Raw genomic sequence first — 13,662 nt, forward strand, 5'->3', positions numbered from 1 at the left:
TGCCAACTTTTTATATGGTCTATAACAAGAAGTCAGGTCATATTTTTTGAGGATATTGGTTATTTTCTCAGAGGTGTCCTGGATGTAGTGGAGGGGGTTGTGGTTTGCTGGTTTTAGTATTTTTTGGGGGTTATAGCCATTGGCTAAGAAGTGTTGAGGATGTGGTTTAGTTCAGTGGTTAGGGCGTCATCATCTGAGCAGATTAATTTTGTCCTGTTTTATAGTGTTTTTATAACCCCATATTGTTGTGAGGGGAGGGGGGGTTGCTAGTGAATGTATCTGTCTGTATGGGTGGGTTTTCTGTAAACAACCAAAGATCCATCAAGCTGGTGAGTGATTAAAGTGTCTAGGAAGTGGAGGGTGTTGTTTTCCTCTTTTTCTAAGGTGAACTGGACTCAGGGGTGTTGGTTGTTTAAGTGTGTTAGGAAGGAGTGGAGTGTATCTGAGCCATGTGGCCAAATAGTGGGTTTTTGTGGGGCGGAATTTAAGGCTTTCTCTTCAAAGGTCTCAATAAAGAAATTGGCCAGGGGTGGGGAAAGTGGTGAACCCATGGATGTCCCCTCTATCTGTTTGTAGAATTTTCCTTGCCAAACGAAATAGCCTGAGTTCATTGTGAACTGAAATAGCGCTGAGATATCGGGAGGAAACTTGGCTTGGATGAGCTCTAGGGTTTCTTTGAGTGGGACATTAGTGAATAGGGAGGAGAAGTCAAAACTGACCATTATGTCAGTGTGTTGGAGTGAGAGGTTTTCTATGTGTGATGGTGTGTTGCCAGTATAGTGTGTGAGCATTTTGGCTAAATGTTTGGCAAATTTATATGTCGGGGAATCAATGCCATCCACTATGGGACATAATGGCACATTTTGATACTAGAGTTCCTAGAAAACAGACGACGGATGCAGGCCAACCTGATTACATCCAAAAATGACATCGCTTATTTCACAGACCTCTATAAAATATTTAATGAAGTCAATCTACAACTACAAGGTGATGAATTAAAACAAAAAACGTTATTGCCGCTTTTGTAGGGAAACTTCTTCTGTTCAAGCGGAATATGGGCCGAGGGGAATATAGCCACTTTTCAAATTTATTAGCAGTGTCTCTCAAAAAGGAAGATTTACTTACATACTGCCAACACTTGAAGATTCTCCATGCTGATTTCAATGAGCGATTCAAGGATATTCTAAACATTAATATACCAAATTGGGTTCTAGATCCTTTCTCACATGTAAGCACAGCATGATCATCAAATTTAGAAGTGGAACTCATAGAACTCGCAACAAATGAAGAACTAAAAATAAAATTCAAAATGGATACCAAGAGTTCTGGCTTCAAAAATCAATACCGACACTATACCCTGGATTATGGGAAATAGTGCAGAAATTTTTAATTGCATTTCCATCTTCTTATTTGGCTGAGCGTGGGTTTAGTGCTGTAGTGAATTTACCTAAGAAAAGGAACCGATTGCATATAACTGAGCATGGCAATTTACGACTATTTTTAATGAAAGTTGAACCCAATATTAACAAACTTAAAAATGCACCAGGCTCATCCTTCTCATTAATTTATTTTTTCTTTGTATTTTTACTTTGTAAGTTCGAAATAAACCATCTAATACATTTGATGGTGTTTTAATTATTACAATAAGATTCTTACTAATGTAATGCAATCTCTTAATATGTGTTCCGAATTTTCATATTTAAACCATTGTATGAAACTTTACACTAATTTGTTATTTTTGCTTTGTATTTTTACTTTATAAGTTAGAAATAAACAATTTTGTAATATATTTAAAGGTGTTTTAATTATTACAATAAGATTCTTACTAATTCAATGCAATCTCTTAATTATATTCCACATTTTTATATTTAAACTATTGTATGAAACTGCATAATGTTATTCGAGCATACATTTTACAATCTTTACATATGGGCTACGTTTCGCCAAAATCGGTATAGCAATAACTGTGTTCAAGATGAAGCACATATTGGCCACTTCTTTTTAAAAATTTAATGGCATAAGAAGTAATGTATCATTAGTTGCTATTTACTTCAAAAATATCAAACGGCTTGAACGTGGAAAACTGTTATAATGGGGGTGGGGGTTACAAAATTTATCTCTTGCAAAGTGGGCGGTGGCCCGAAAAAGTTTGGGAACCTATGCTCTAGAGCAGTGGTCACCAAAGGGGTCGATATCAACATTGCTATGACATTGTTAGGGGTCGACAGAAAAATATAAGACATCATTGTATGGGTAATTCGGTTAACTTGGATTACCTCCATGACAAAAGACATGGAGGTAATGACAACGCAATTAAGAGTGAATCGTGGGATCAGTACCTCCATCTTACAGGTCCTATTCATGGAGCTGTAAGATGGAGTAAGGTCATGAAAATAGTTACTGAGGCCAATCAAGTAGGCCAAAATGATGTATTTACCAATAAATGGATGTTGGTGGTTCCTGCCGGCCGGCGCAGTGGGAGAGAGAGAGATTGCAACACGTGCGTGGTTCTTATTTACTGATACTTATAAGTATTTGATCCCAGTCTCATTTTTGTGCATCGACATACAAGTGAGCATTGATGTTCTAAAATTCATCAACATACATATTATAATTCAATCGTTATTCATTCACGAACTAAACTTCCCTATGTTGAAGAGTTGAGCAGCGCTGGTTGTAATACCAGTGATATTACTAGTGATAGTAGTAGTAATAGTAATATAATAATATATACTATATTATACATACGATAAACACTGTAACTATAAAATAAACAATCTAAAAACTCACATAAGCGTCTTTTTTTGCTTGTCCTATTATAATTACGTAATAGTAACATATAGGGGGTCGATAAAAAGTCGAGAAGGGGTCGATGGGCAAATGACTTGGCTATATTCCACATTTTTCATATTTAAACTATTGTATGAAATTGTGCATAATGTTATTCGAGCATACATTTTACAATCTTTACATATGGCTACGTTTCACCAAAATCGGTATAGCAATGACTGTGTTCAAGATGAAGCACATATTGGCCACTTCTTTTTTAAAATTTAATGGCATAAGAAGTAATGTATCATTAGTTGCTATTTACGTCAAAAATATCAAACAGCTTGAACACGGAAAACTGTTATAATGGGGGGCGTTACAAAATTTATCTCTTGCAAAATGGGCGGTGGCCCAAAAAAGTTTGGGAACCTATGCTCTAGAACATTTCTTCGGAAAAATTGGGGGGGGGGTGCCATCAGGGAAAGGAGCTTGTTATCCAATTTGAACAAAATGGACTTTTTTCCCTGGATAATGCAGTTCAAAAGGAAATGAGAAGTTACAAAGATTACATTGGCATTCTTATATGCTAGACAGTATGTGGACAAGTCTGTGCAAAACTTTCTTCTTGGAGGAAGTAGTGTGAATGATAAACATAAACAGCACCCAGAAGATATGTGGAAATGGTCACTAGTGCAGAAATGATCTAGGATATAGGGAGAGTGGTTAGGGTTGTCCAGTATTCTGGTAGATATATGAACAAGTTGTGTAAGTTCATTGGTGACAGTCAGTTCAGTATCTCTACCTGCATGATTCATGCATATTGGAAAAAAGGCCAGTTAAAGTTGTGAAAATTATTATTATAAAAACCTCTATGGAGTCAAAGACTCATTGTGGGAGGTCTACTGTTATACACACACAGTTTATCATACTGTGCCTTAAATATATTCACTGTCTCTGCACACACCACACTCTCGGGCAAAGCATTCCAATCACTCGCCACTCTCCATGCAAAAAACCTGCTCCTTGCTCACACCCTCCTTATACAGCTTCCAGGAATGACCTCTTGTTCTCCTGCTATCCTAACCCATTCTGTGCAAAACCTCCCCGACATTAATCTGGTAATAACCTCTTAACAGCTTATATGTCTCAATCATATCTCCCCCTCCTCCTTCTATCCACCAATTTCTGCAAATTGCATTTTGTCAATTTGTCTTCATACTCTACATTCCAGAGACCAGAAACCACCTTAGTCAATCGCCTCTGAACTTTTTTCCAATGCAATTTCATCTTTTTGAAAACCAGGTGACCAGATCTGTGCACAGTAATCCATATGTGGCCTGATCAAAGCCTTATACAAAGGAACCATAACATCCTTACTTCTACAAGTCAATGTCCTCCGCATCATTCCCATTATCTGCTGTGTTGTCTTCACTATTTTAATAACATATCCCTGAAATTTTAGGTCCTTGTCTACAATCACTCCCAGATCTCTCATTTCCTCTACCTCTTCCAAGATATTTGCACCGATTGTGTACTTTACATCCCAAAATTAAAATCACAAAAGAAGATGGCTTCAATGATAGGAATGTTGGACAGTAAAAAAGTTCAGAGTGGTGTAATTAGAACAATGTAGATAACAAATGACCATAGTAAAATGACAGGTTTCAATCAGAATGAAGAGATACTAAGTTGATACTTAGAATATCATGGCAAACAAATGTATAAATGCCACCCATGAGATGATAATAATCTGTGGGGGGGGGGGGCAGCACTTGAAGATAATTAAGTTAGAAAGAATCATGCCAGAGTTCTTAAAAAAAATTGGCTGTTCTAAAATTTTCTTTTATTCATAATTTAAGAAATCAAAATTCCTTCACAGAATTAATACTTTTCTTAAACCATTTTGTTCTATAAAAACAATATGTATCTTGACATCACATTATTTATAAGAATTCCTTGTTATTTGCAGTACTCTTGAGATGCAGTGCATTCTCTCCCAGAAGTGAGCATTGTGAATTGAAATTGCCAGCCTATTTGGCTGAGTGGTTAGCATATCCGTTCTCCAACCAACAGGCTGCGGCTTTAAATTCTGCTATGGATATGGATGTTCGTGATTGTCTTTAGGTGGGAGATGAATGTATCGCCCAGTGTGAGACTACTATCCCACTTAGTGGAGACCTGAAGTTGTTGAACAGTTCCACATGTGATATTTGGAGCAGGATTTCTGGACTGTAAAAAAATAAGTGAAAAATACAAAAAAATATAAAATTGGTTAAAAGAGAGAGAGAAAATATATATATATATCCTTAGCCTGCCCATGGTTCAAAATATAATATAGGTTTACAAATAACCTTTCATGTGTAGGAGCAACATTTTTTAAAAAAATAAAAAAAAAAAGTTATGAAACACTCAGAAAACTAAATCCATTCTGATGCAAAGCATCCATGTTATATAAGTCCTTTTGTCCATCAAACTTGCTTCACACATCCATAAACTACACTATTCCTCTTCAATAACCTATGCATTGACCCTCTTGCTATCATTGCTGTCCTCAACTCAACTGTCATACTGTGGCAGCAGACTCAATCTTAACTCTTTCATGCCATACTTGTCTCCTTTCAAATTCCAGCCAAAATATTCAACTCTCACTTTATCCTTATGCATTCTAAAAGCCTTGCTAATATCATTAATCTTTGCACTTGGAAGCGTGATTTCATCTCTCTCTCTCGACAAGTACACTTCTTAATAGGATCACCATGCATGGTTAATTTTTCTTTCTCTTAGTCAAGCATTTCTCTTTTCTCGTGCCTCTTTCTGTTCTTGGCACTACTTGCTAGACATTTCTGCATTCTCTCTATCTCTGATGTCAGGTCATGAAGAAAAAAGATCTACAGAAGTCTGCTGACTCCTGTATCAGTGACTAGAATAATTAAATTGCAAATAAATAATCTATTTCTTTGTGAAATACTTCCCTTGAAAAATTTTCCTATAGTAGGAAGTTAAATGTTTTTGTTTACTCAGTTCATGGCACAGAGGGAATGGGGGTAATTAATATACCTCAAAATAAACAAATTTTGAATTAATCTGCATATGTTATTTACAGTGATTCACAATTGGATACTGTCCATTAAAGTGAACATTAAAAAAATAATAAGATTGCAAATATGTCAAGATTTTTTAATATCTTGTGAGCAAACAAAAAAATTTCTGTGGTCTTGAAAGGTCCTAACGAAACTGTATCGTGGTTATTTTTGGAACTCAGTCTGCCAGCAGATTCATAGTTTATGCCATGAAAACCTGATTGTTCAAGTTATCCCCCAGAAGAGAAATTTAATCGTGTGTATTTTCAAAAGAAAGGATGAAAAGATGACTTTGTGAGAAGTAATACAAGATTGTTTTATTTACATTTCATTTAGCATGGTTGTCAGAATTCCACTGAAGAATGGCTGGAATTCAGAACGTATGGTAGTAAAGTAGATATTTTAGATTTTTGGTTCATTGGCATAGCTCAAGAATAAAAGAAAAGCTGGTGAAGGTGTGGAACTAGTGATACCACAGCATTAGTTAGGATAAAGATCTTCATCTTAAGCAAGTGATTATTTGAGGGAAGTTAATCAATGTTAAAAATGGCTGCCTTTTGATTGCATGCGTGTCCTGACTTATTGGACAAAAATGATGCTGTTAAAGAGCCATAGCATTAAAATGTTTAGATAATTAATCTTTTCATAGTTTTCCATTCATATGCTATGTTTTTCTTATAATTTTGTGTTTACAAATAATCAAACAGATATACTTCAGAATATCTGATACTGTTGTACTTGCTTTGTTTAGACTCTGATATCGTTGATAAAATATAAGAATGCCATGTAAAGATCTTTGACATGCCAATTCCTTTTTAGGTTGTTTTTATTCTGATCGGGGGAGGGGGGGGGGAAATAGCTTACATCAAAATCTCTATCCTTTTTTGTTTATGCCAAACTGAAATGGCTGCAAGCAAACCTATCAGCACATCCAGAACTGGTTTTGAAAGGGCTAAAAGCAGGAAATTGCATTATGTCTAAATGGCATTCATGCTTTCCGGTCTTTTGCCAAGATTGTTGGCTGTAATTTTGTCAAATCCTGTTTCCACCTCTTTTGCTCTAGTAAAAAAATAGTTTCTTTCTTTTCTCTAGCAAACAGTCTTGATAAGTGCCTTCCTACTATCCAAAATTGAAAAATGTCTTGTTATCCTGATGGCATTTTTTGATTATTCTAAAGTTTGATACTCATACTCCAGAACTGACATCTGTATCACATTGTAGTCTCATCTATTCCACTGGTATATATCCTGCAGCCAGGAAATCAGCCTATACTCGATCTATTTCTGGGTGGGGGGGGCCATTCCCCGTCAGGTTACCATCCAGTTTCTCTCACTTATTCTAAAGGAATGGGGAAACCATTAACATTCCACAGTTGATAAACGGAAATATCAGAAGACTTTAATGTCCATTTATTTTATATTTCTTTAATGGTTGGTCTAATGTTTGCCATGTAATGTATTTCCCCCCCCCCTTAGGAGTTTATTTCATTGGCATGTAGAGTATTCTATGAATACACTTTTCTGGATAATTAGGTTCATCTGAACATTTTATTAAAGAGATAAACTTGTTTATATGACCTGTTTTTGAATTCAACATTCAACATCTTTTTTTGACAGAAACAGATCAGAAGAATTTTATTTAAATTGGATACTTATTAGTCCCCTAATAGCATTTTTCAAATGTTTTTAATTTTGCTACAGAGGTTTTGAAATTAGCCTGCATCGGCCCATTACTAAAGTGGAGAAATCTTTCTACAGTACTACTAGAGAAAACCCTTTAACAAATGACTATCAGTGTGAATTCTGCATTGAACAACAGAGTAACTTTCTATTTATGTAACCTATTTTTGGATAAAGAGTTTTGGAAATTTCAAGTGATTGATTTTTTATCTCCTGCTATACAATCTTCTGAAACCAAGTTGCTGGCTTTTCTGTATGTACATTGGGTGTGATAGTGAATGGATATGTTGCTCTTTTCTCTTTTGAGTAAAGACCTGGCACTTGACTAAAATTTCCAGAATATCAGCTTCTACAGTCCTAGATTTGTCCATACCTTTCTTAGATGTAGGTTTTGATAGCCTTGTTTTTTTTAATGCTGATTACTGAACTAAATATTTACTATTGATGCTTTATATCTGCTAATAATACTATACATTACACATAATTAAAGTGCTTATAATGAGTATTTTTTAATGAAAAATTAAGCTATAGTACTTGCGCATTGACTTTAGTTTGGGAGTTGTGTACAAGGTTAAATTATCTTATGGTGACCTTCATTCAAAGAAAACAAATCAAGCAAGTGTAGAAGATAAGAGTATTAATATCCTAACAGATATGGCATTTAATCACTTTGAAAGGGAAGTAATAAATCTAAGTAAACAATTCCTGGGGACCCACCTCTTCCTTTTTTGGAAATGAGAAACACAAGTTGAATGTTATGGAAAACAATATTTAAGACATGCTAAAACATTGGCTCCTGAAATGTAATGCAACACAAGAAAAAAATCAGTTGCTGTTGATAATAAGAATGAAAACTTCAGTGAAATACTAGTTCTGAATTGTCAGACGATAGTATACTATTGATGAGGAACTACTGATTTTACAAAAACAACTGTTATTTGGAATCTTTGCTAATCCTTTTCCAAATAACTGATATACTTAGTTTAGATACTTAGTTTAGATTTAAATGTTCTGTTACTTGAAAGATTAATGGGTTTATTGTATATTTTATCAGTCAAGTTTTCTTCTTCGGGGAAACTATATAAGAACCAAAAAATTTTAGTTGCAGTAAGAAAAAGAACAGTTAAATAAACTATAAAAGTATTGTCAAGTGGTATTTGCTAACTTAACATCTATGATAAAAGTACTGTATTTGAAGCAGGAACATTTTAACTGTTTGAACGATAAAAATCCTCAACCATTATTAGTGTGAGAAAACCATCTTATTATTAGAGGATTAAGATAATTTGATAAAAATTATGTAAATCTAGAACAGGATTACCAGATAGATTTTCCAGCCCTTAACTGAAATGAAGGAAAACTCACTTAAAAACTTTAATTTGGAATTTTCGCTGTAGTGTCAGTACAAGATCACAGAATGGAAATTTAAAAAATAACTGAAGTCTTTTGGCTCTATATTTTAGTAATAACAGGCAAATCTAAAAGGCATCACATGAGTGGTTAATTTAACTAAAAAAAAATCAATTTCCTAGCTTATTTTTTAAAAAATTTATAAATATAAACATAGACAAAGTAAAGTTAGTACTTTTTTTTTTTTTTTAATCTGCTGATCTTTCCTAACTTTATAAGGATGTTCTGTGAGGAAACTACTTTTATGAATGATGCTTGTCTTGTTCCAATGAACTCTGTTTAGTGTCAATAGCATATTCCACAAGTCCAGGCTGTTCAGCTTGTTGTATTTAATATAAAACTTGTGTTCTTCTGGGCAAATGAAAGTGGATTTTCCTGTATGTTCGATATAAGATATTCCACAAGAGCAAGGAATCTGGTAAATCCGTGGATAACTGAGAGGCAGAAGCTTGTCCTTAGGAGTAAGAAAGATGAAGATTTTTCTGATAGGATGAAAGGCAACAAAAATATTCAGTGGTTTTAAAACTTTCACTAATGCCGTTCACATAAAGGATAGCAATGAAAGTTCTTCTGTATTTTAAGAGGTAGAGATACCATAACTGTTAAAAGCTTTTATGATGAAAGAATCCTTAAAAAATGGACTTAAAAGCATTAGATAAAAAGGCGGGATTAATGTCGTAATTCTTCCTGTAAAAGTTTGCCTGAAGAACATAAAGAATGGGTACAATTTACTAAAGTCTTAATACTTCCAGCCTTTTGACTAGTATGGTGATGAGATTCAACATAGATATAATGACCTGTATGAGTCTTCTGGAAAATTGAAAAATGTAGGCTAATTGTTTATTTACTTCTAAGGTGAATTGGAACCTGGTTTGGTTAAAATATAATCTTTCATTAAACACCTCTCCATTTGGACTTTGCCATTTCTGATTCTTCCTTTTTTTTTTTGAAGAAAATGTTCATTAAATATACCTCTGCTTTCTCCATTTTCATTCTGTTAAAAGCTTTTAGATGTGAATTTCTTGACCATTGAGGGCTCCCATCAAGATTATAAAGAATCATTGCTATTTATCAGTTCGTCTAGTGTTTCATAAAATGCATCTGTTTCTTTCTCTGTGTGGTCTGAGGGTAGTGCGTAAACATGTATAATTCTTAGTTTATGTCTTTATTTTAAGATCGAGTTCTGCAATGTATTTTGATCTTTTATGCAGCAGTTAATTAGAAACCCAATTCTTTCCTGGATCGTGGATTGTTGCCATAATTATAAAGTTGATGTCCATTCTTTAGATCAATACTATTTCCACCAAATTTCCGAGTTTCACTCATTTGGAATTTGATTTTCTGACCAGGCCTTCTAGCCATTGTAAAACGTATACCTCCATATTTGGACAACCTCACCGCATTTCTCTCTGGCTGAATCAATCTGGTTTCTTCAGGCCACTGAATCTCTCTCAAAGGTGTGGTTCTTGTTTTTAATCTTATATATGATTGTGTAATTGAGTGTGCAGTTCACCTCTGAAAGCTGCACAACTTTGATATGTTTTAGAACTTTCTTACACACTTGTTTTCAATAAAAAATTCAATTTTATCCTGCTGAAAACTAAATGGTGATTACTTCCAATTTCAAATCCTCTCTATACTCTTCAGTCCTAAACCATTGAGAAAATATTACCATCAACAATAATAACATGGTCAATGGTTTTTATTATTATTTCTTGCATCTTTCTCCATTTGAATTTATGCGCATATTGGAACTTGTGTTAGTAATAACTAGTCTTGTCATGAACAGAAATCCAGCAGAATTATTAGTTTTGATATTTTCCGAAATATTTTTTTTTGTCTGGTCTGTTCTTTAGATTTCCAACAAGGACCAAATTTTTTTCTTTTTTGTCAGCTGTCTTCTCTAATACTTCGAAAAATTCCCCCTTTTTTTAGTAGAACCTTCTGTGGGACTGTAGGCATAAAATCTCATTGTCCAGTTCCCCATTCCTGAATATGTTTTTGTCTTTTGTTTCAGTAAATTTATCATGTCAATCTTAGTACTACTTATCCAACTCTTCTAATACTTTAATTTCTTTTCCATTCATACTTTTTTTTCAAGAATGGCAGCATCAACACTGCTGGTGTTGAGCTGGGATATGTTCCAGTAGCTGACTTTTCACTGTTCATCCTGATTCCCTGATGAAAACAGAGTGATGCTTCTGCCAGCATGAAATTCTGTTATGTTGTACCATAATTTTGCAGTATGGTTTAAAACAATCAGATTGCAGTTTGGTCAGCCAAATTGCCAGCCCATCCTCTTTCATTCAGTATCCAGATAGATACCAAACAGGATTGGATGTTAGGTCAGAATCCTTGGTCAGTCTGCTGGATAACTGGGAGGTCTCCTCCCAGTTATCCAGCTTTGACTCTTAAGCCCATCTAGTAAAATGTTTAAAGTATAAATGCAGAAACCAGTATGCAGTGAGCCTTGCCATAATGCATAGTGATAAATGTGCTTTTGCATTATGTGATACCAAGACCGTTGGTGTTGAAGTCATCCACCTCTATGTATGGGTGGACTAGTTGTGTAGATACTTCATGCACAAACTTGGGTAAATGATTAAAATAATTTGTCAAATATAGAACTTACTGAAAACATTGCATGTTTTGGCATTTATATTAAGGTCACATTAGTAACATTGATAAATAGAAAGTTGAGAAGAAAGATTTATTAACATTAAATTCAAAGATTTATGCTTTGTAAGAAAAACAAGTGTGGAGACAATTCTAAAAGATAGCAGTATATGGAATGAATGCAAAGCAAGTAGAAATTGTTATCTGTGATTTTGGAATTGAACCTATGAAACAGTGCTCGATAATCCCATGTGTTTAAGGCAAATGATGGAATTATCAGTGACATTGCTAATGAACTGTAACAGAGCATTAATCAACCTGTGTTCTTTACCACTGTAAATGTAAGTGTGATATTTACCTTAACAGCAGGTACTGAGGAGCCGATTACTTTGCACAACCTGTAATACTTATAGCATTAAATCGTATATGTTTCCAGTTCTGATTCACCAACGTGCAAGCATCCATAATACCTACTGTACGTATGGCTGCAACAAAAGCCAGCGGCGAACGAGCAGCCCGTGTCTCGCCAGTGCAGCAACGTCAATCACCACCACAAACCCACAGCATGCTGCAGCTGTAAAAATGATGTCGCAGATATTAAAAGGGTGGAGGGTATATATTCTGCATGCTTCCTGCACCAAAATAGACAAATCGGCACACAAGCTATTTATCTACCTCAGCCAGCCCTTTTTCTGATTCGCTGTAGCTCCCTTCTGTAAAACAACTCCTGAACATAGGCAAATGAATCGAAAACCTCAAACAGCACATCAATCCTATGAATGAAACTTTCCTCCAAAATACGAGCAGTGGAAGCTAAGCTCAAACAAATTGACTACCAGCGCCACAATGCAACTTCAGCTTTGCCTGCAAATGATTTCTGTTACCCAATCACATCACCAGTATATGACTCGATGGAAGTCAAAAACAAAAAAATTCAACGCTGTTATTTTGAACTTTCTGACAGAAAACGGAAAGTCATTAAAAGAAGACATCAACAAATTGCAGGGGAATTTTTATTTTATTTAGTGTATGATATACAGGTCTCAGAATAATATATACAAATTCCATAAAACAGCATACAAACAATTGTAAAAATCATATTAAAAGGGGTGCACTAGGCTGAAATGATTAAACATCAAAATTAAGAATCAGGAGTCAGAGCTTAATCCTTAAATCACGGATCTACTGCAGGGATTCTGGGGTCAGGTTAAAAAAGTCCTCTTTAGAACCTGAGAATGAGTAGATAGGGCACTCATGCACAATGTGAGTGATAGTCTGTATCCCTCTTCCGCATTCACAGTTTGGAGTATCGGACCAGTTCCATTTATGCAGGAGATGCTTACATCACCCATGTCCTGTTCTGATCCGATTTAAAGTGGTTCATGCATGTCTGGGGAGATTGAAGCCCTCCAGATGAGATGTCGGATTTGGAATGGGTGTTTGAAGATTGGAGGTATGTTGAAACCAATACTCTCCCCATGACTCGCATAGGTCAAAGTTCTGGTCGTTTGTTTGTATTACACTCCTCCATGCAGGGTGCCTGGATTTCAGTCTTTGTGAAGTATGGAAGGAAATGTCTTGGTGGATAGGCAAGGAACTGTTTCTAATTATTTTTGACCATAATTTGCTTAAGGCTTGAGTCCTGCGGAGCGAGGGAGGGACTATATTACTGAGAGTTGGGAGCCAGTGTCAGATCTTAAAGCTGTAGAGATTATCCTCATAGTTTGATTCAGCTGGACATCAACTAAAGAAGTGTGGGCGCTGTTCAGCCACACAGGAGCACAATACTCTGCTGTAGAATAGACCAAAGACAGTGCAGTAGTACTAGCAAGTTTATGCATTATTATTATTATGAGTTTTTAATTTTCCAGCAATATTGTCTAGATATTTAAATATCAAACTTCTGTCTAGGGTAACTCCTAGGTATTTTGGATTATTGTTAAATTTCACTTGTTTATTTCTGAAGTAAACTTTTGGGATATAGTTGACCTGGATATTACTTAAATGAAAGGATGCTACTTCAGTTTTGTTCAGGTTAGGTTGTAATCATCAGGTGGCATCATTTCAGGCCCATAAATGAAAGAAAAGACAGGAACTTTCCACACCTC

The 13,662-nt window shown here is 35.1% G+C and overlaps 1 protein-coding gene across 3 annotated transcripts in view; it reads left to right on the forward strand.

Annotated features, from left to right (window-relative positions):
• LOC150107623 (eukaryotic translation initiation factor 5A-1-like) overlaps positions 1-13,662 on the forward strand; it is a 67,596-nt gene that overhangs the window by 17,923 nt on the left and 36,011 nt on the right. Inside the window, exon 1 of one of the 3 annotated variants that reach the window (XM_090391430.1) lies at positions 4,786-5,000. The exons of the other annotated variants lie outside the window; for them this stretch is intronic. The gene's annotated coding sequence lies outside the window, so the exon portion shown is untranslated. Of the gene's footprint in view, positions 1-4,785; positions 5,001-13,662 lie in introns of those variants that run through there. 3 annotated transcript variants of the gene reach the window in all.

Source organism: Typopeltis vanoorti, chromosome 4 (genome assembly GCF_054136105.1).
Source record: "Typopeltis vanoorti isolate ZY-2024b chromosome 4, IOZ_Tvanoo_1.0, whole genome shotgun sequence".
NCBI classification, from domain to species: domain Eukaryota; kingdom Metazoa; phylum Arthropoda; class Arachnida; order Uropygi; family Thelyphonidae; genus Typopeltis; species Typopeltis vanoorti.